This window comes from Pseudorca crassidens, chromosome 10, assembly GCF_039906515.1.
Source record: "Pseudorca crassidens isolate mPseCra1 chromosome 10, mPseCra1.hap1, whole genome shotgun sequence".
Classification (NCBI taxonomy): Eukaryota; Metazoa; Chordata; class Mammalia; order Artiodactyla; family Delphinidae; genus Pseudorca; species Pseudorca crassidens.
Genome location: NC_090305.1, coordinates 63706989 through 63726734, shown reverse-complemented (window position 1 = coordinate 63726734; position 19746 = coordinate 63706989).

Here is a 19746-nt window from a genome sequence, read left to right as displayed (position 1 = left end):
ATAAAGAGCATCTACAAAAAACCTACAGCTAACATCATATTTAATGGTGAAAAACTGAATGCTTTTCCTCTAAGAGTGGGAAACAAAGCAAGGATGGCCATTTTCATCAGTCTTATTCACCATAGTACTGGAAGTTCTGGCCAGTGCAATAAGGCAAGAAAAAGAAGTAAAAGCATACATATTAGAAAGAAAGAAAACACCCTATTTGCAGGTAACATTATTAAGAATTAGAAAATCCCAAGGAATCTACAAAAACAAACTCCTATAACTAACCAATGAGTTAAGCAAGATCACAGGATACAAGATCAACACACAAAATATGATCACATTTCTATATATTAACAATGAGCACATGGAAATCAAAATTATCATTATAATTACTCCAAAGGAAATGAAATACTTATATGTAAATCTAGTAAAACATGTATAGGATCTATATGCTGAAAATTACAAAATGTGAATTTAAAAATATTCAAGAAGACCTAAATAAATGGAGATACATACCATATTAATGAATTGTAAGGCTCAATATAGTAAAGATGTCAATTCCCCCCAAATTAACCTATAGATTCACTGCAATTCCTCAAAATCTCAGCAATAGTTTTTGTAGACATTGACAAGTTTATTCTAAATTCTACATGGAAAGACCCAGGATTTACAATAGCTAAAGTAATTTTGAAAAATAAATGGGAGGAACCACTCTCCTCAATATTCAAGCTTACTACATAGCCATATTAATCAAGACAGTGTAGCATTGGTGAAGGGGTAAGCAAAAAAAATCCCTGGAATGGAATACAGAACTGTCCAACTGATTTTTGACAAAGGTGCAAAAGCAATTCAATGGCCTTTTGAATAAATGGTGTTGGAGCAATTGGACATCTGCAGGCAAAAATATGAACCTAAGCCGAATCTTCAAAATTAACTCAAAATAGATCACACACTTAAATGTAAATGTAAGACTAAAAAACTTTTAGAAAAATATGTAAGTGAAAAATTTCAGGACTTAGACTTGGCATCAAAAATATGATCCATAAAAGGAAAACTTGGTAAATTGCATCTCATCAAAATTAAAAACTTGTGCTCTGCAAAAGACACTGTTAAGAGGATGAAAAGACAAGCTACAGTCAAGGACAAAATACTTGCAGCCCACATACCTGACAAAGGACTCCTATCTAGAATATATACAAAATTCTCTAATCTCAACAGTAACACTAACACAGACAATCAAATTGAAAAATGGACAAAAGACATGAACAGATGTTTCACTGCAGAGGATTTACACATGGCAAATAAGGACATGAAAAGATGTTCAATACCATCAACCATTAGATAATGGGTAAATGAGAAGTGTTTGTGGAATTATCATTTGTACTTTTCTCTATATATATTTTTTGACTATTATTTCATTTATTTTTTATACAGCAGGTTCGTATTAGTTATCTATTTTATATATATTAGTGTATATATGTCAATACTAATTTCCCAATTATTACCACCACCACCACCACCCCCGCCACTTTCCCCCATTGGTGTTCATACATTTGTTCTCTACATCTGTGTCTCTATTTCTGCCCTGCAAACCAGTTCATCTGTACCATTTTTCTAGGTTCCACATATATGCGTTAATATACGATATTTGTTTTTCTCTTTCTTACTTCACTCTGTATGACAGTCTCTAGATCCAACCACGTCTCTACAAATGACCCAGTTTCGTTCCTTTTAATGGCTGAGTGATATTCCATTGTATATATGTACCACACTTTCTTTATGCATTCGTCTGTTGATGGGCATTTAGGTGCTTCCATGACCTGGCTCTTATAAATAGTGCTGCAATGAACATTGGAGTGCATGTGTCTTTTTGAATTACAGTTTTCTCTGGGATTGCTTGGTCATATGGTAATTCTATTTTTAGTTTTCTAAGGAACCTCCATACTGTTCTCCATAGTGGCTGTAACAATTTACATTCCCACCAACAGTGCAAGAGGGTTCCCTTTTCTCCACACCCTCTCCAGCATTTGCTGTTTGTAGATTTTCTGATGATGCCCATTCTAGTGTGAGGTGATACCTCATTGTAGTTTTGATTTGCACTTCTCTAATAATTAGTGATGTTGAGCAGCTTTTCATGGGCTTCTTGGCCATCTGTATGTCTTCTTTGGAGAAATGTCTATTTACGTCTTCTGCCCATTTTGGGATTGGGTTGTTTGTTTTTTTAATATTGAGCTGCTTGGGCTGTTTATATATTTTGGAGATTAATCCTTTGTCTGTTGCTTCATTTGCAAATATTTTCTCCATTCTGAGGGTTGTCTTTTGGTCTTGTTTGTAGTTACCTTTGCTTTGCAAATGCTTTTAGATTTCATTAGGTCCCATTTGTTTATTTTTGTTTTTATTTCCATTACTCTAGGAGGTGGATCAAAAAAGATCTTGCTGTGATTTATGTCAAAGAGTGTTCTTCGTATGCTTTCCTCTAAGAGTTTTATAGTGTCTGGTCTTACATTTCAGTCCCTAATCCATTTTGAGTTTATTTTTGTGTATGGCGTTAGGGAGTGTTCTAATTTCATTCTTTCACATGTAGCTGTCCAGTTTTCCCAGCACCACTTATTGAAGAGACTGTCTTTTCTCCATCATATATCCTTCCTTCCCTTGTCATAGATTAGCTGACCATTGGTGCATGGGTTTATCTCTGGGCTTTCTATCTTGTTCCATTGATCTATATTTCTGTTTTTGTGCCAGTACCATATTGTCTTGATTACTGTAGCTTTGTAGTATAGTCTGAAGTCAGGGAGTCTGATTCCTCCAGCTCTGTTTTTTTCCCTCAAGACTGCCTTGGTTATTCGGGGTCTTTTGTGTCTCCATACAAATTTTAAGATTTTTTCTTCTAGTTCTGTAAAAAATGCCACTGGTAATTTGATAGTGATTGCATTGAATCTGTAGATTGCTTTGGGTAGTATAGTCATTTTCATAATATTGATTCTTCCAATCCAAGAACATGGTATATCTCTCCATCAGTTTGTGTCATCTTTGATTTCTTTCATCAGTGTCTTATAGTTTTCTGAGTACAGGTCTTTTATCTCCTTAGGTAGGTTTATTCCTAGGTATTTTATTCTTTTCGTTGCAATGGTGAATGGGACTGTTTCCTTAATTTCTCTTTCTGATCTTTGGTTATTAGTGTATACGAATGCAGAGATTTCTGTGCATTAATTTTGTATTCTGCAACTTTACCAAATTCATTGGTTAGCTCTAGTAGTTTTCTGGTGGCATTTTTAGGATTCTATATGGATAATATCATGTCATCTGCAAACAGTGACAGTTTTACTTCTTTTTCCAATTTGTATACCTTTTATTTCTTTTTCTTCTCTGACTTCCAAAACTCTGTTGAATAACAGTGGTGAGAGTGGACATCCTTGTCTTGTTCCTGATCTTAGAGGAAATGCTTTCAGTTTTTCACCATTGAGAATGATGTTGGCTGTGGGTTTGTCATATATGGCCTTTACTATGTTGAGGTAGTTTCCCTCTATGCCCACTTTCTGGAGAGTTTTTTATCATAAACGGGTGTTGAATTTTGTCTAAAGCTTTTTCTGCATCTATTGAGATGATCATATGGTTTTTCTTCTTCAATTTGTTAATATGGTGTATCACATTGATTGATTTGCGCGTATTGAAGAATCCTTGGGATAAATCCCACTTGATCATGGTGTATGATCCTTTTTATGTGTTGTTGGTTTCTGTTTGCTAGTATTTTGTTGAGGATTTTTGCATCATATTCATCAGCGATATTGGTCTGTAATTTTCTTTTTTTGTAGTATCTTTGTCTGGTTTTGGTATCAGGTTGATGGTGGCCTCATAGAATGAGTTTGGGAGTGTTCCTCCGCAATTTTTTGGAAGAGTTTGAGAAGGATGGGTGTTAGCACTTCTCTAAATGTCTGATAGAATTCACCTGTGAAGCCATCTGGTCCTGGACTTTTGTTTGTTGGAAGCTTTTTAATCACAGTTTCAATTTCATTACCTGTGATTTGTCTGTACATATTTTCTATTTCTTCCTGGTTCAGTCTTGGAAGGTTATACCTTTCTAAGAATTTGTCCATTTCTTCCAGGTTGTCCATTTTATTGGCATAAGTTACTTGTAGTAGTCTCTTAGGATGCTTTGTATTTCTGCAGTGTCCATTGTAACTTCTCCTTTTTCATTTCTAACTTTATTGATTTGAGTTCTCTCCCTGTTTTTCTTGATGAGTCTGGCTAAAGGCTTATCAATTTTGTTTATCTTCTCAAAGAACCAGCTTTTTTTTAATTGACCTTTGCTATTGTTTTCTGTGTTTCTATTTCATTTATTTCTGCTCTGATCTTTATGATTTCTTTCATTCTACTAACTTTGGGTTTTGTTTGTTCTTCTTTCTCTAGTTCCTTTAGGTGTAAGGTTAGATTGTGTATTTGAGATTTTTCTTGTTTCTTGGGGTAGGCTTGTATTGCTATAAACTTCCCTCTTACAACTTTTTTGCTGCATCCCTTAGGTTTTGGATCATCATGTTTTCATTGTAATTTGTCTCTAGGTATTTTTTGATTTCCTCTTTGATTTCTTCAGTGATCTATTGGTTATTTAGTAACATACTGTTTAGCCTCCATGTGTTTGTGTTTTTTACATTTTTTCCCTGTAATTGATTTCTAATCTCATAGAGTTGTGGTCAGAAAAGATGCTTGATATGATTTCAATTTTCTTAAATTTACTGAGGCTTGACTTGTGACCCAAGATGTGATCTATCCTGGAGAATGTTCTGTGTGCACTTGAAAAGAAAGTGTAATTTGCTGTTCTTGGATGGCATGTCCTATAAATATCAATTAAATCTATATGGTCTATTGTGTCATTTAAAGCTTGTGCTTCCTTATTAATTTTCAGTCTGGATGATCTGTCCATTGGTGTAAGTGAGGTGTTAAATTCCCCACTATTATTGTGTCACTGTCAATTTCCTCTTTTATAGCTGTTAGCAGTTTCCTTATGTATTGAGGTGCTCCTATGTTGGGTGCATATATATTTATAATTGTTATATCTTCTTCTTGGATTGACCCCTTGATCATTATATAGTGTCCTTCCTTGTCTCTTGTAACATTCTTTATTTTAAAGTCTATTTTATCTGATATGAGTATTGCTACTCCAGCTTTCTTTTGATTGCCATTTTCATGGAATATCTTTTTCCATCCCCTCACTTTCAGTCTGTATGTGTCGCTAGGTCTGAAGTGGGTCTCTTGTAGACAGCATATGTATGGGTCTTGTTTTTGTATCCATTCAGCAAGCCTGTGTCTTTTGGTTGGAGCATTTGATCCATTCACATTTAAGGCAATTATCAATATGTATGTTCCTATTATCATTTTCTTAATTGTTATGGGTTTGTTTTTTTTAACATCTTTATTGGAGTATAATTGCTTTACAATGGTGTGTTAGTTTCTGCTTTATAACAAAGTGAATCAGTTATACATATACATATTTTCCCATATCTCTTCCCTCAGCCATAAAAAGAAATGAAATTGAGTTATTTGTAGTGAGGCGGATGGACCTAGAGTCTGTCACACAGAGTGAAGTAAGTCAGAAAGAGAAAAACAAATACCGTATGCTAACACATATATATGGAATCTAAGAAAAAAAAAAAGGTCATGAAGAACCTAGGGGTAAGGCGGGAATAAAGACACAGACCTACTAGAGCATGGACTTGAGGATATGGGGAGGGGGAAGGGTAAGCTATGGGTTTGTTTTTGTAGGTCCTTTTCTTCTCTTGTGTTTCCCACTTAGAGAAGTTCCTTTAGCATTTGTTGTAGAGCTGGTTTGGCAGTGCTGAATTCTCTTAGCTTTTACTTGTCTGTAAAGCTTTTGATTTCTCCATCAAATCTGAATGAGATCCTCGCCGGGTAGAGTAATCTTGGTTGTAGGTACTTCCCTTTCATCACTTTAAATATATCGTGCCACTCCCTTCTGGCATGTAGAGTTTCTGCTGAGAAATCAGCTGTTAACCTTATGGGAGTTCCCTTGTATGTTATTTGTCATTTTTCCCTTGCTGCTTTCAATAATTTTTCTGTCTTTAATTTTGGTCACTTTGCTTACTATTTGTCTTGGCATTTTTCTCTTTGGGTTTATCCTGTACGGGACTCTCTGTGCTTCCTGGACTTGGGTAGCTATTTCCTTTCCCATGTTAGGGAAGTTTTCAACTATAATCTCTGCAAATATTTTCTTGGGTCTTTTCTCTCCCTCTTCTCCTTCTGGGACCCCTATAATGTGAAGGTTGTTGCATTTAATGTTGTCCCAGAGGTCTCTTAGGCTGTCTTCATTTCTTTTCATTCTTTTTTCTTTGTTCTGTTCCACAGCAGCGAATTCCACCATTGTGTCTTCCAGGTCACTTATCCGTTCTTCTGCCTCAGTTATTCTGCTATTGATTCCTTGTAGTGTAGTTTTCATTTCAGTTATTGTATTGTTCATCTCTGTTTGTTTGTTCTTTAATTCCTCCAGGTGTCTGTTCTTTAATTCTTCTAGGTCTTTGTTAAACATTTCTTGCATCTTCTCGATCTTTGCCTCCATTGTTTTTCTGAGGTCCTGGATCATCCTCACTATCATTATTCTGAATTATTTTTCTTGAAGTTTGCCTATCTCCACTTCATATAGTTGTTTTTCTGGGGTTTTATCTTGTTCCTTCATCTGTACAAAGTCCTCTGCCTTTTCATTTTGTCTATCTTTCTGTGAGTGTGGTTTTCCTTCCACAGGCTGCAGAATTGTAGTTCTTGCTTCTGCTGTCTGCCCTCTGGTGGTTGAGGCTATCTACTTTTCTCTATATTTTAAAGTTAGAATAAGAATCAGAAAGAAAGAAATTCTACCCCAACCAAACAAACCAACAAATAAGAGTTAAGTGAGTGGAGAGAGTGAGTCTAAATCACTGTTCAGTCAAGTTTTGCTGTGAAGGAGAGCAGTGAGATGGGACGGGAGTGAGATGTGGGGAGAAGGGGGAAGGGAGTATGTGTGTTTTAAGATGAGGGACACAGAACCTATTTGAAGGATGGTGGGAATGATGACATTGATGATGAAGGAAGAGGGATAACTATAGGGTGGATGAGGATGTTATGTGATCCAGGGCACAGACTGACTTTTGATTTGAGCAGAAACTCTTTTTCCATTTTAGGAGGAGGAACACAGAGAAAATGCTTATAGAGGCAGGTGGATTCATCTATTTGCTTGTGGGAAGATGTCTGATCATTTTATTCCTTCAATGAAGTGTAACAGGATGTTAAATTGTAAGTGTTGATTGAGACACCAAAATATAATAAATCTGACATGCTAAAGTGAGGTGCTAGACCAAGATACAAATTTTTGAAGAAGTAGTTATATGACTCTTAAACTCCACCTGCATTGAGGGATAAATGAGTCAGGCTGTCTGGAGGAAGGTGGAAGAATTTTTCGAGGTCCAGGTGAGGAAGGGCCACCTGAGTCCTGCCTGAGAATCTTCTGGGGTTCTTTGGAACTAGAGGAATCTTAAAACCATGGATCACCTTTATACGCTGTGAGACGTGCTTTAGATGTTTTTTTTTTTTTTCTGGAAGTCCTGCAACTACCCTAAAACTTGAATGTATTGTTGAACAGACCTATGCCAACACTTCAGAGATGGCAGAAGACAAGATGGCAGAGTAGAAGGATTTGAGCTTACCTTCTCTCATGAAAATACCAAAATCACAACTAACTGCTGAACAACCATCGACAAAAAAGACTCAAACCTACCAAAAAAGATATTCTACACCAAAAGACAAAGGAGAAGCCATAATGAGATGATAGGAGAGGTGCTTTCGATATATAATCAAATCCCATACCCACCATTTCCCACACACTGGTAAATAATTCTGTCGCAGAGGTTCTCCCACAGGAGTGAGAGTTCTGAGCCCCACTTCAGGCTCCCCAGCTTGGGGGTCTGGCATCAGGAGGAGGAGCCCCTGGGGCATTTGGCTTTGAAGGCCAGTGGGGCTTGAGTGGAGCTGCACATGACTGGGGGAAAAAGAGACTCCACTCTTGGAGGGTGCACATGAGGTATCATGTGCACTGGGACCCAGGGCAAAGCAGTGACTCCGTAGGAGCCTAGGCCAGACCTACCTGTGGGTCTTGGAGGATCTCTTGGGGAGCCGGGGGGTGGCTGTGGCTCTCTGTGGGGGCAAGAACACTGGTGGTGGAAGCCAGTGAATATTCTTCACTGTGGGCTCTCCCAGAGGCTGCCATTTTGGAGGCAAGACTTGGTCCCACCCAACAGCCTGCAGGATCCAGTGCTGGGACCCCTCAGGACAAACAACCAACAAGGCGGGAACACAGGCCCACCCATCAGCAAACAGGCTGCCAAAAGTCATCCTGACCCCACAGCTGCCTCTAAACAAACACACACCTTGACACAGCCCTGCCCAGCAGAGGGACAAGACCCAGCTCCACCCTCCAGTGGACAGGCACCCACCGCTCCCACCAGGAAGGCTGCACCAGCCTCTGGACCAACCCCACCTACCAGGACGCAGACACCAGAAGCAAGAGGAGCTACAATCCTGCAGCTTGTAGAACAGAGACCACAAATATAGAAAGTTAGACAACATGAGATGGCAGAGAAATATATTCCAGGTGAAGGAACAAGAGAAAACCCCAGAAGAACAACTAAATGAAATGGAGATAGGCAATCTGCCTGAAGGTGGAAGGATCTTTGAGGATTGTTCTTTGATGGGAGGGGTTAGAGTGGGCTGAGACAGTGTACAGAGATCCATCCCCACCTCCACTGGAGATGTATTGTGGGTCGGGTGCCTGCCTTTTATCTGAACCCTGTGAGGAGGATTTCAAGAGGCCAAATCTGGGACCCCTGCAACTGGGAGATGCACTGGCTGGTGTTTGACTCCTGCCTGGGACATTAAACAGCTAAAAATGGGCTGCTCTAGCTGTTGGTAGGGATGCTGAAGGAGAGGTGACTCTATTGTGACAGAGAGGCCCTCCCAGAATTTGTCAGAGTATTTGTCAGACCCGCAACTGTTCGCATACATCAGATGTGGGTTATGAGAGAGAGAGAAAGAGAGCGAGTTTATGAATCTATCAGGGCCTCTCAGCAGACAGAACCTGGAGGTGGACCACCTCAGGGTTTCTCAGGGCTGTGGAAGGAAGTGAGTAGGCAGATGAGCTGGAGAAGAGCATATTATTCCAGACAAAGGAACTGCAGGTGAGAGATCTCCAGGAACCAGAGCTTTTAGCTGAATTCATAAAAGCTCCCAGGGAGTCATAGTTAAATGTTGGCCAGGCTCAGAAAGCAGGAGAATTTTCCAGTTCCCTTCTCTCTCCAGCCCCCAAACCCTGTTGGAGTCAGAGACAGCATCCAGGAAGCAGGAGCAGGCAAGTGAGTGAGAAAGCAATCAACTCCCCTTCCCGGCAGCTGGCAGCCTGCTGCAGCCTGCCTCAGCTGAGGGAGGGGGAGGAGCAAAAATCTGAATGAAGTTGTAAACTGTGGCTATTACACAGGACTGACATGCTAAATATCACATCAACTGTGTTTTGGAACTTAAAGTGACCAACAGATTTCTTATTACATGAGTAGTCAGAAAAGTTCTGGGACAATCCAAGATTTCATTCAGAAGTGTTACAACTTCTGTCCCAAGGAAGAAATGCAGATGGCTAACAGGCACATGAAAAGATGTTCAACATTGCTAATCATCAAGGAACAGCTGTCATCAAAAAGAACACAAATAAAAAACATTGGCGAGGATGTGGAGAAAAGGGTACCCTCATCCGTTGTTGGTGGGAATGTAAACTGGTGCAGCCACTGTGGAAAACAATATGGAGGTTTCTCAGAAAACTAAAAACAGAACTGCCATATGACCCAGCAATTCTACTCCTAGGTATATATCTGAAATAAACAAAAACACAAGTTCAAAAACATACATGTACTCAATGTTCATAGCAACAGTATTTACAAATGGAAAATATGGAAGCAACCTAAGTGTCCATCAACAGATAAATGGATAAAGGAGCTGTGGTATATACATATATGCATATGGTTGGCCAAAAAGTTTGTTCAGGTTTTTCTGTAAGATCTTACACAATGGAATACTACTCAGCCATAAAAAAGGAATGAAATTTTGTCATTTGCAGCAACATGGATGGTCTTGGAGGATATTATGCTATGTGAAATAAGTAAGACAGAGAAAGACAAATACTGTATAATATCACTTATATGTTGAGTCTAAGAATTACAACAAACTAGTGAATATAACAAAAAGGAAGCAGACTCACAGATATAGAGAACAAACTAGTGGTTACCAGTGGGGAGAGGGAAGGGGGGAGGGGCAATATGAGGTGGGGGATTAAGAGGTACAAACTACTATGTATAAAATAAACTATAAGGATATATTATACAACACAGGGGATATAGCCAAAATTTTATAATAACTATAAATGGAGTATAACCTTTAAATTTTTTGAATCACTATAGTGTACACCTGTTATATATAATTAACATATAATTATATATTATATGTTATATATAATATTGTGCATCAACTATACTTCAATAAAAAAATAAAATAATTTAAGGAATGGTGAATGACAAAAATGAAGTTGCATCATTGAATAGAGAAGTAAGAATTGGGAGCATAGACTGAGAATGAAGGAGGGGGAGAAGTCATGGGTTAGGAGGGTTGGAGGTTTGAGAAGAGAGAAGGAGGCACAAAATATCATTTTGGTGGGTAAGAAAATGAACTTTCTAGGGAAATACAATAGGATCATTGGACAGTATTTAGAGTCCATCTAAGGTTTGTGGTTATGAAACTGAAGTGAGACTAGCAACTCTCTGGAGCAGGATCAGAGAGGGTAGAAATTTGGGTTTAACTGGAGTAGTTAAGGTTTCACTGGACAAGTAGGATGCAGGAGAAAGTGACAAAAGATTTGAAAGTGTTCGGAAGCATGTGATTGTCAAGGTAGACCATGACATCAGAGTGGGTAAGGAGAGAATGGGAGTGATGGAAAGGCAAAGGATGGAAGACCTACAGCATTTGAAGAATTATTTCGGTGGAGCTAATAAGGTAAGCGTACTGGAGAGGGGATAGTTGGCAAAATTATATGACTGGTGTTGCTGATAGTGATGACAAGGTTCGGGATATGACCACCGAGTAGGTAGCAAATGTAGGGTGGAGGATATGACCATTGGATCTGAGAAACCTGTGTATTGGACAAACCATTCTGGAACTGAGGACAGGAATAGGGTTGGGGACAGTGAGCCAGTAGCCGTCACATTGATGAATGGTGGAGAATATCCTCAGGCTGTTACTGCTGATGAGACTTCAGAGATCAGTAGGTAGGTTAGAAGCAGCAGTCATGGGGTGAACCAGGATGAGGCAAAAAGGTGTCAACGTGCAAAATTTAATTCTCAGGTTTATGCAAGTGCAAGATCAGCACTTGAGAATGAGCACTTTCCCTAAATTTTGTGCCCAGGGCACCTTGCTTGCCTCACTCGAGTCCCCACCCTGGTGAACAGTACTAGAAGAGAAGGCACCGTCCCTGCAAGAGGGGAGGAGGTAAGCCTACTTTTCTGTACTGATCTGGAAAAATATCAGAATTATTGTGTGGGGGCTTCTTGAATGGTGCCTCTGCTTCAGGGCAATCCATGATGACTGTGGGCACTCAGGGAGGAGGTGTTGCTAGATCTAAACAGAAAACATCTTTTCTGGTCCAAGAGGCCTCAGGATTCTCAGACAATATATTCTGAGTATCTGCTCTGGTGACCTCCAACTGTGGCACCTTCAGGATCTACTGTAACATTTATGCAGAAGCTATGTTCTCCCTGTGCTGCTCCCATCCATGACTAAAGATGGTGGGGGAACAAGAGCTGGGCCATTCTTGCCTAACAAAGAACACTTCACTGGGCAGTCTTTTTTCTGGGACTGCCCACCAACTTGGCTGCGACTTTCTCAGAGGTGCACTGTAGTCTGAGGTTCTTCCTGTCTCATCTTCCTTCCTTCCCTCTCTCCTTTCACAGTGGCAGACCTGCATCGCAGTCTGAGGCTCTCTCTGCCGACTCTTGCTCCTTTCCTTTTATTCTTTATAAATGTTTCTCCCGGTAAATCTCTTGCACATCTAGTTCTGACCTGACATCAGCTCTTGGAGGACCAGGATGGACACAGCAGTCCTCTCCACACCATGGCAGGGTGTTGTGGGAGAAGTTTGTCTTAGTCTATAGATTCTCTTGGGAGAGATCCAAGGAGGGATTTTGAGAACTGGTTGCTGCAGGAAATGTTTCAACTGGCAGGATAAGGACATCTAGAAGTGCTCGGTATTGTCCTCGAAGAGATCCCTATCCAGAGAGATTTAGAACAATGTAAAACATGGTGCAGGCTCTGTCCAAAGAAGGGACAGTGGGTGACTTAGGTGGCATCACAGTCCACACATAATGATGCCACTGGAATGAAGCCACCAGTTTGACCCCTTATTTTTCAGTGGTCAGGAGAGAGCTTTGGCTGCTCATTGATTTCTTTTATGGGGTGGACACCAAGGAGGGAGCCGGGGAGTTTCTCCCATAGTCCTCTGCTGCTCTGAGTGGCACAAGCCAAGCTCCTTGTTAACCAATAGTCATGTAGTATTGGGTTGGCCAAAAAGTTCGTTCGGTTTTAAGTAAAACTAAAAGACACATTTTGCATTTTCACCAAGAATTTGATTGAATAATGTATTCACTAACCGAACAAACTTTTTGGCCAACCCAATATAATGCTGTGTGCCAGAAAAAGGCACATGACAACTTCTGGGTAAAGGCCCAGTTTGGAGAGTCTTGTTGCAAGTTGTAGAACGTCAAAGTAGCCCAATACACTAAACTGATGGAAAAGGGGGCCATAAGAGGTTGTGGACTTGTCAAGAATCTTGTCAGTTTACAAGACGTGGTGACAAACTGAAACTCAAGCTTGTAATTAAACTTTTATTCATCGTAGAACAGTTTTGATGGGGAGGCAAGGATCTACTTGCTCCCAAGGCAGTTATCACCAAAATCAAATCTTCAGTAGTGCTTGAGAAGGTGGGGAGAGGAGCCTTAACTGTCTCATCAGTCAGAAGCAGGTGGGTGATGGGTAGGGAGCTAGGAGGAGAGATGACAGTATCACTTCTGGGTGGGACCCTTTGCGTACCCCGTGTAACCTAGGGGAAGTGATTCCTTTCCTGCAGACCTTTGTCCAGGAGCCATATACAGCAAGCCTGCAGATGGGATGATGGATGTGTGGATGGCATGAGAAAACAGTTTCCTAATACGGAGCAGGGGACTATCTTGGAGTTTGTCTTAATTTGTCTTCCCTCAAATCAGGAGCTGAGACAAGGATTTGGGGGCAGGTTTATTTCAGAGGTGATTCCAGGAGGCAAAAGTGAAGAAGCAGAGACAGAATTAGCTAAGGAAGGGAGAAACTTCCCCCCAAAACGGTTAGTGCTGTGAGCAACTGGGCAGGGCAGGGGTAGGGTGAGCCTAGAGAGTTAAAAGTTAAGGGGGCACTTGCTCTCAGGATTGTGAAAGACTGGCCCTACAACGAGGGCTCAGACTTTCTATGGATTTTCTGAGAAACTTGACTCAGAATTGTTCCTCCCTGGTATGGGAGGGTAGGATATTAATTTATCTTCCAACTCTTGTCTTGCATTGGTTAAGGACTGTCCTCAAGGTTGTCAACATCTCCCCTTCACCCTGCACTTCTGGGCTGCGATGCCTGTGTGGGGAAAAGCCCAGTGGCTTTGGAGAAAGCCCTGAGACAAAAAGTTGCATAGTTCTATTCAAAATCAGACGAGGCAAGGAATGTGGTGTGGGGCACCAATAGTATCTGCTACAGAGTCAAAACAGTAGGATCCAAACATGGCTTCCCATAGTGGATTTTGGAGGAGCTACTTTCTATCCTGACCACCAACATGCTGGTTTTGTCCAGGGAGGACCCTGCGTGTGGTTAGATGTTCCTTTGCATGTGAAGCACAGTGTTTCCCACCCAACACCCCTATACATACTCAGTGGGGGAGGGGTGCAGCATTTCCCTATGTGAGGACCACCCTGGGACACAATGTGGCAGGATGGGCTCTCTTATTTCTCCCCCTTTATCTTTCTGCTTCTTTCAGTGGGCAGAGAAGGCATTTTTTATCTCCATTAAACCTCCTTGGTGAGTTCAGCGTGGCAGGAATCTTTATTCCCATTGTATAGATAAAGAAGGTTTTCAGAGAAGTTGTGACATGTGAGCAAGAGAAGGTCTGGAATCAAAGTGGGACTTTCTGCCCTCATCCAGAGCTTGGTTCAGAGCACCAAATTGCTTAGCCGATGAGTTGAGTATTTCTGTATGGGTCATTTGCAGACATCGTCAGCTTCCAAGTGGTTCTGGGCTCGCTGTTCTAACTACAAGAAGCATCAATATTCGACAGGCACACACACACACATATCTTTATATTACTTTGTAATATGATTAAATCTGTAAGCAAGAGCAGCCACATTTCTAATAATCAATTAACTCAGTTCTGCTCAGGAAAAAAAAAAGAGTCCTCTTCACGCATACTCCTTTAGAATTTGTTATCTTTGTACAATGAACCATGTTGACCAAGTTTTGTTGTGGTTGTTGGTTCTACGGTCAGAACTGGTGTTTTAAAGGGTCAACAGTAGACACAAATTTTCTTGGTATAGATTTGATGCCCACAGGCAAATCTGGGCTTTCTCTGCCTGAACTCACTTGGATGATGATTCCTCTGGGGCTTCTCAGGAGAACACACCTCAAACATATTTCCACTTCAGGCAGTATATGAGTGATTTTCCAGAGCCAGAGTACATGACTGATATTTGGGTCCTAGGGAGCATTTATTTGGAGGAAAAGGGCTTGGACCTGTCACCAGAGGTGAAGATGGAAGCTGGCACCCCTGTCCATGCTGTGGGGCTTCTACCTGAGCAGACTTGGTGACTTTTAGTCAATGTGCATGAGAAACTCAAAAATCCATTTGGCATACCCCCTCCTTAATCTCTCTGCTTCCAACTTCAACTTCTCTGTAATTTGTCACTGTTGCCAGAGTGATCTTTACAAAACATGAATTTAACTCGAAGTTTGTAACACTCATCAGGCATTTTTGTCTGCCTAGCCTCCTTCTTCCATTTGGTAACAGTGCCTTAACGTTTTTGGGGGGAAGGTGGGCATAAGGGGTGGGAAAAGATAATTGACTGCAGTCTTGCTGGAGCTGTCAATCAAAATGCCCCTCCCTTTTCTTGCTGGAGCTGGGCCAATCAGATGTTCTCTCCTTGGAATCTGAATCCTATCTGGACACTGGCGGCAGGGGTGTGGGGTGGGGGTGGGGGGGAAGTAGGAACTGATTGGTCCTGGCTCCATGAAGAGATTGTCTATTCATGCCTAATACCCAGAAACCTGACCAGCCTTTGCTGCTGTACTTGCTGAGTGTTCAGTGTTTAGTTTCTTTCTGAACTTCCCCATAGCCTTCCAGTACATTTCTTGTTTTTTTTAAAATAAATTTATTTATTATTCATTTTTGGCTGCGTTGGGTCTTTGTTGCTGCACGAGGGCTTTCTCTAGTTGCAGTGAGAGGGGGCTTCTCTTGCTGCGGAGCACGGGCTCTAGGCGCACGGGCTTCAGTAGTTGTGGCACGCAGGCTCAGTATTTGTGGCTCACGGGCTCTAGAGCACAGGCTCAGTAGTCGTGGCACACAGGCTTAGTTGCTCCGCGGCATGTGGGATCTTCCCGGACCAGGGCTCAAACCCATGTCCCTGCACTGGCAGGCAGATTCTTAACCACTTTGCCACCAGGGAAGTCCCAGTACATTTCTTTTATGCTAGAATGGGTTGTTGCTTGTAACCAAATAACTCTTACCAACACAGAAATTGATACATGGAAACTGGTTAATTAATATTAATAGACCTTAAAGTGCGACATTGGCCGAGATGAAATGGGGTGGGACACTGGAAACTTCTATTATGCTTTTTAGCTGTAGCCTGTTATATCTGGAGATTCAGACCACCTACCTCTCACAGGAGGAGTTGAAGGACCTTGATAGAAAAATCTACAGAATTTGGAAAGGTGTGGGCTACTTCTTGCAGGCTTAGTAAAGGCACACAAAAAAAGAGTTGTCAAAACTGGCTCATATGAAAGCGGAAAGAGAGGCCTTTTCTAACTATGGCCAGCAACCCAAGATCTTATAATCATGCCTTGGACAGTAGAAGAAACAGGTTTCTGTCCCAAGCTAATAATGGTGGAGGAAAAGCAGGGAGGTTGGAAACTGGTGTGCTGGAGCCAGCTTATACTGACCCAGGTCGACATCTCTTCCCAAATCTGCCTTCAGGGATGTCACATCGGTAGCTTGACGTGGGCCATGGTGCGAGTATTTACATCAGATAAATCAGAATATGCTACAAATAAGGGATTTCTTTTTTCTTGTGAAGAGCTAAATGTTAAACAATTTACCAGCATACTGATGGTTGGAAATACAGCGATAGAGGTAAGCACGGGAGCTGGGAGAAGCCTGACACTCTCCCCTCCTCCCACACTCCCTCAAGGGATCCTGTCCCTGTACTCTTACAGGGCAAACGAGATATTACTCCAATTTAAAGAGCTGTCCAGTGGAATACAGACTGGGGTAGGGGCGGGTAAGCTGTGCCTCTACACCCAAGCCAATTCTTTTTTTTTTTTAAACAATATTTCTGTATGGTGGCTGCCTGAGGCCAGGATGCAGGCAATTCAGCTGAGGGGTGAAGGAGGGCAAATCATCTATTGCTAAAAGGCAGTAATATCCAGTCCCGATTCTAGATTGAATGACCATAACCTGACAAGATCTAATGAGTTGGTAAAATGCAAGAGATAGTAATCATACTAGTGTTTCAAGGGAGTTGTATTGCCACAGAAACTTCAGTCCAGGGAAATAACAGCTCAAGATTGCTCAAACCTGAAAACAGTTTCCAGGGCTCACTGGTAACCAACAGAAAGTACAATAAGCTGTTGTAAGAAGAAATTGCTTCCCAGTGCTCCTGTCTCATGAGGGAGTCAGACAGTGGATGAGGAATGCTCCCAGAAGCAGGACCAAGAAATCCTTCCACTGTCAAGGCCAGCAGTACATACTCCCAGGTATGCTGTGGACTGGCACTTCTGGATGTGGTTTCTCTTTTTCTAAATGTTTTTGTTCTTTTGGCTGTGCCACGCAGCTTGCGGGATTTTAATTCCCTGACCAGGGATTGAACCCAGGCCCTTGGTAGTGAGAGCTCAGAGTCCTAACCACTAGACTGCCAGGAATTCCTCTTTTTCTAAATAGAGATTTTTATTGAAGTTAACATGTTCATCCTATGCTATTGTCCATGGTATGGCTGGCCTTTGGGTACTGGGCCATGAGGAGCTAACTTTGGACAGATTAAGAAGAAAAAATTAGCCAAATATCGTGAATTTACTTTGACATTGTTTTTGGTGCTGGGGGTACATCCGTGAGCAAGTAGAGTCCATGCTCTCACAGGGCTTACATTCTAGTGGGGAAGACAGGCAATGAGAAAGTATATATATAACATATCAGAGCGCAGTAAGCGCTGGATGGGGCTGGTAATTAGATAGGTTGGTAAGGGAAGAACTGAAGAAAATGTGGGAGTGACCTATGTGGATATAATGGCTGAAGGAAAAGCAAGTCCCAAGGGCCTTTGCCCTGAGGCAAGAGCATGCCTGGTGTGTGTAAGGAACAGCAAGGAAGACAGTGTGGCTGAAGCACAGAGAGTTGGGGTGAAGATGAGGTCAGAGAGGAGTAAGGGCTAAATTATGTAAAACCATGGTAATAACGTCTACTTGGAGTACATAGAAGCCACGGGTGGATTTTGAGCTCTGGCTGCTGTTTGAGAATAGACTGCTGGGGACAAGAGTAGAAATGGGGGCAAGCTGTAAGGCTACTGAAATAATACTTGTGAGAGATGATCGTTATTGAATAAGGTTGATAGTCGAAAGTTCCCTTTCTCTAGAATTTTCTTTTCTGTTATCTACGATAGAACTCCTAATCCTTTTACAACTCAGCTCAGATAATCCAAGTCCAAGACAGAAACACCACAATTCAAAGCAGCAGATAGTGACTACTTCTGTGAAGAGGGAGGAGAATCTAACCTAAGCTATTCAAAAAATTTAACTTGTGAGCTATAACACACACACAGAAAACTGCAATTAGATATATATGCTTAGCTTAACACATGGTTATAAAGACAGCACTTATAAAGAGAACCACCTAGGGGGGAAATTAGAACATTGCCAGAGATCTAGTCACAATGCCTCCTTCCACCTATTACTAACCTCTACACTGCCTTTAATGGACAAATCCCTGCTTTTCTTTATGCATCCCTAAACAGTATATTTAATTTTGCCTGATTTTGAACCTCATAAAATCATATAGTATATATAGTTTGGTGACTGGCTTCTTTCACTCAATATTATGTTTTTAAGATTCATCCATAAACTTGTACAAGGCTATATCTCATTCTCATTACCACATAAAATTACATTTTAAAAATGTACCACAATTTATTAATTTATTCTACTGCTGATGGACATTAGGTTGTTTCTAATTTGGGTCTATTATGAACAATGATAATAAGAAATCTTGTTCATGTCTCCTAGAGCATGTGTGCATGGATTTCTCTAGGTTTCATACCTACCAGTGGAAAACCCAAGTCACGAGTATATGTAAAAAGTTTAAGTTAAACTGTTTTGCAAAATGGTTGCACCAATTTACATGCTCCAGCAGTGCATTAAACTTCCTGTTGCTCTACATCTTTGCCAGCAGTTGATATTTGTTAGATTCTAAAACTTTTATAAATCTGATAGGTGTGTAGTGATATTTCACTATGGTTTTAATTTGAATTTCCCTGATTACTAATTAGGATTGTGTGCTCTTTCATGTGCTTATTGATTATTCAGGTTTCCTCCTTTGTGATGTGCCTTTTCAAATCTCTTGCCATTTTTCCTACTGTGTTGTCTATTTTGTATTGATTTATAGATGTTAATAAAAATCTCTGAATATTAGACTTTTGTTGGATGTGTTTTATTTATTTTATCCACTTGACAGCTTGCCTTTTCATTCTTTTTAATGATCTATTTTCATGAATTTATGTTCTAAATTTTAATGTAGTCAAGTTTATCAGCCTTTTTAAAATTTTATGGTCACATAGTTTCCTATATTATCTTCTAAAACGTTTATAGATTTGCCTTTCAAATATAGATACACCTGGAACTGATTTTAAGTACAAATAAGGTCAGATTCCTAGGTACCATACAGTTTTAGGTAGGGGTCCTTATCTTTTGCGGGGGACACAATTCAACTCACAAGCTGGGACAAAATATGTAACAAGAATATATTTGAGAATAATATCATCTACTTAATAAAACTAGTCTGATGGTTGGGTACATTTAAGTCTTCCACAAAACATTGTAAAAGTAAGCCACTCCCTAAGCTCTCTGTCCACCCAGCTGTCTTATAAACACTTGGGCAAGCATCCTCTCCGAGGGCATTTTCATCGGCTGCATGAGATTTAGCCGTTGAAGTAGCTGCACAGTGAATATGTGTGCTCTCTGGTCCAGTGCCATTTGGTTGAACTCATCTTTTAGATACAAACCAAGCATCCAGAGAACAGCTGATCTGTACTGGGTCAGCCTGTGCCCTCAGCTATTCCATCATCATCTTATTAACCTGCTTCTGTGGGTGCTTGCAAACCCCAATAAGCATTTCGAAAGCCTCTTTGGCCTCTGCTGGGCCAACTG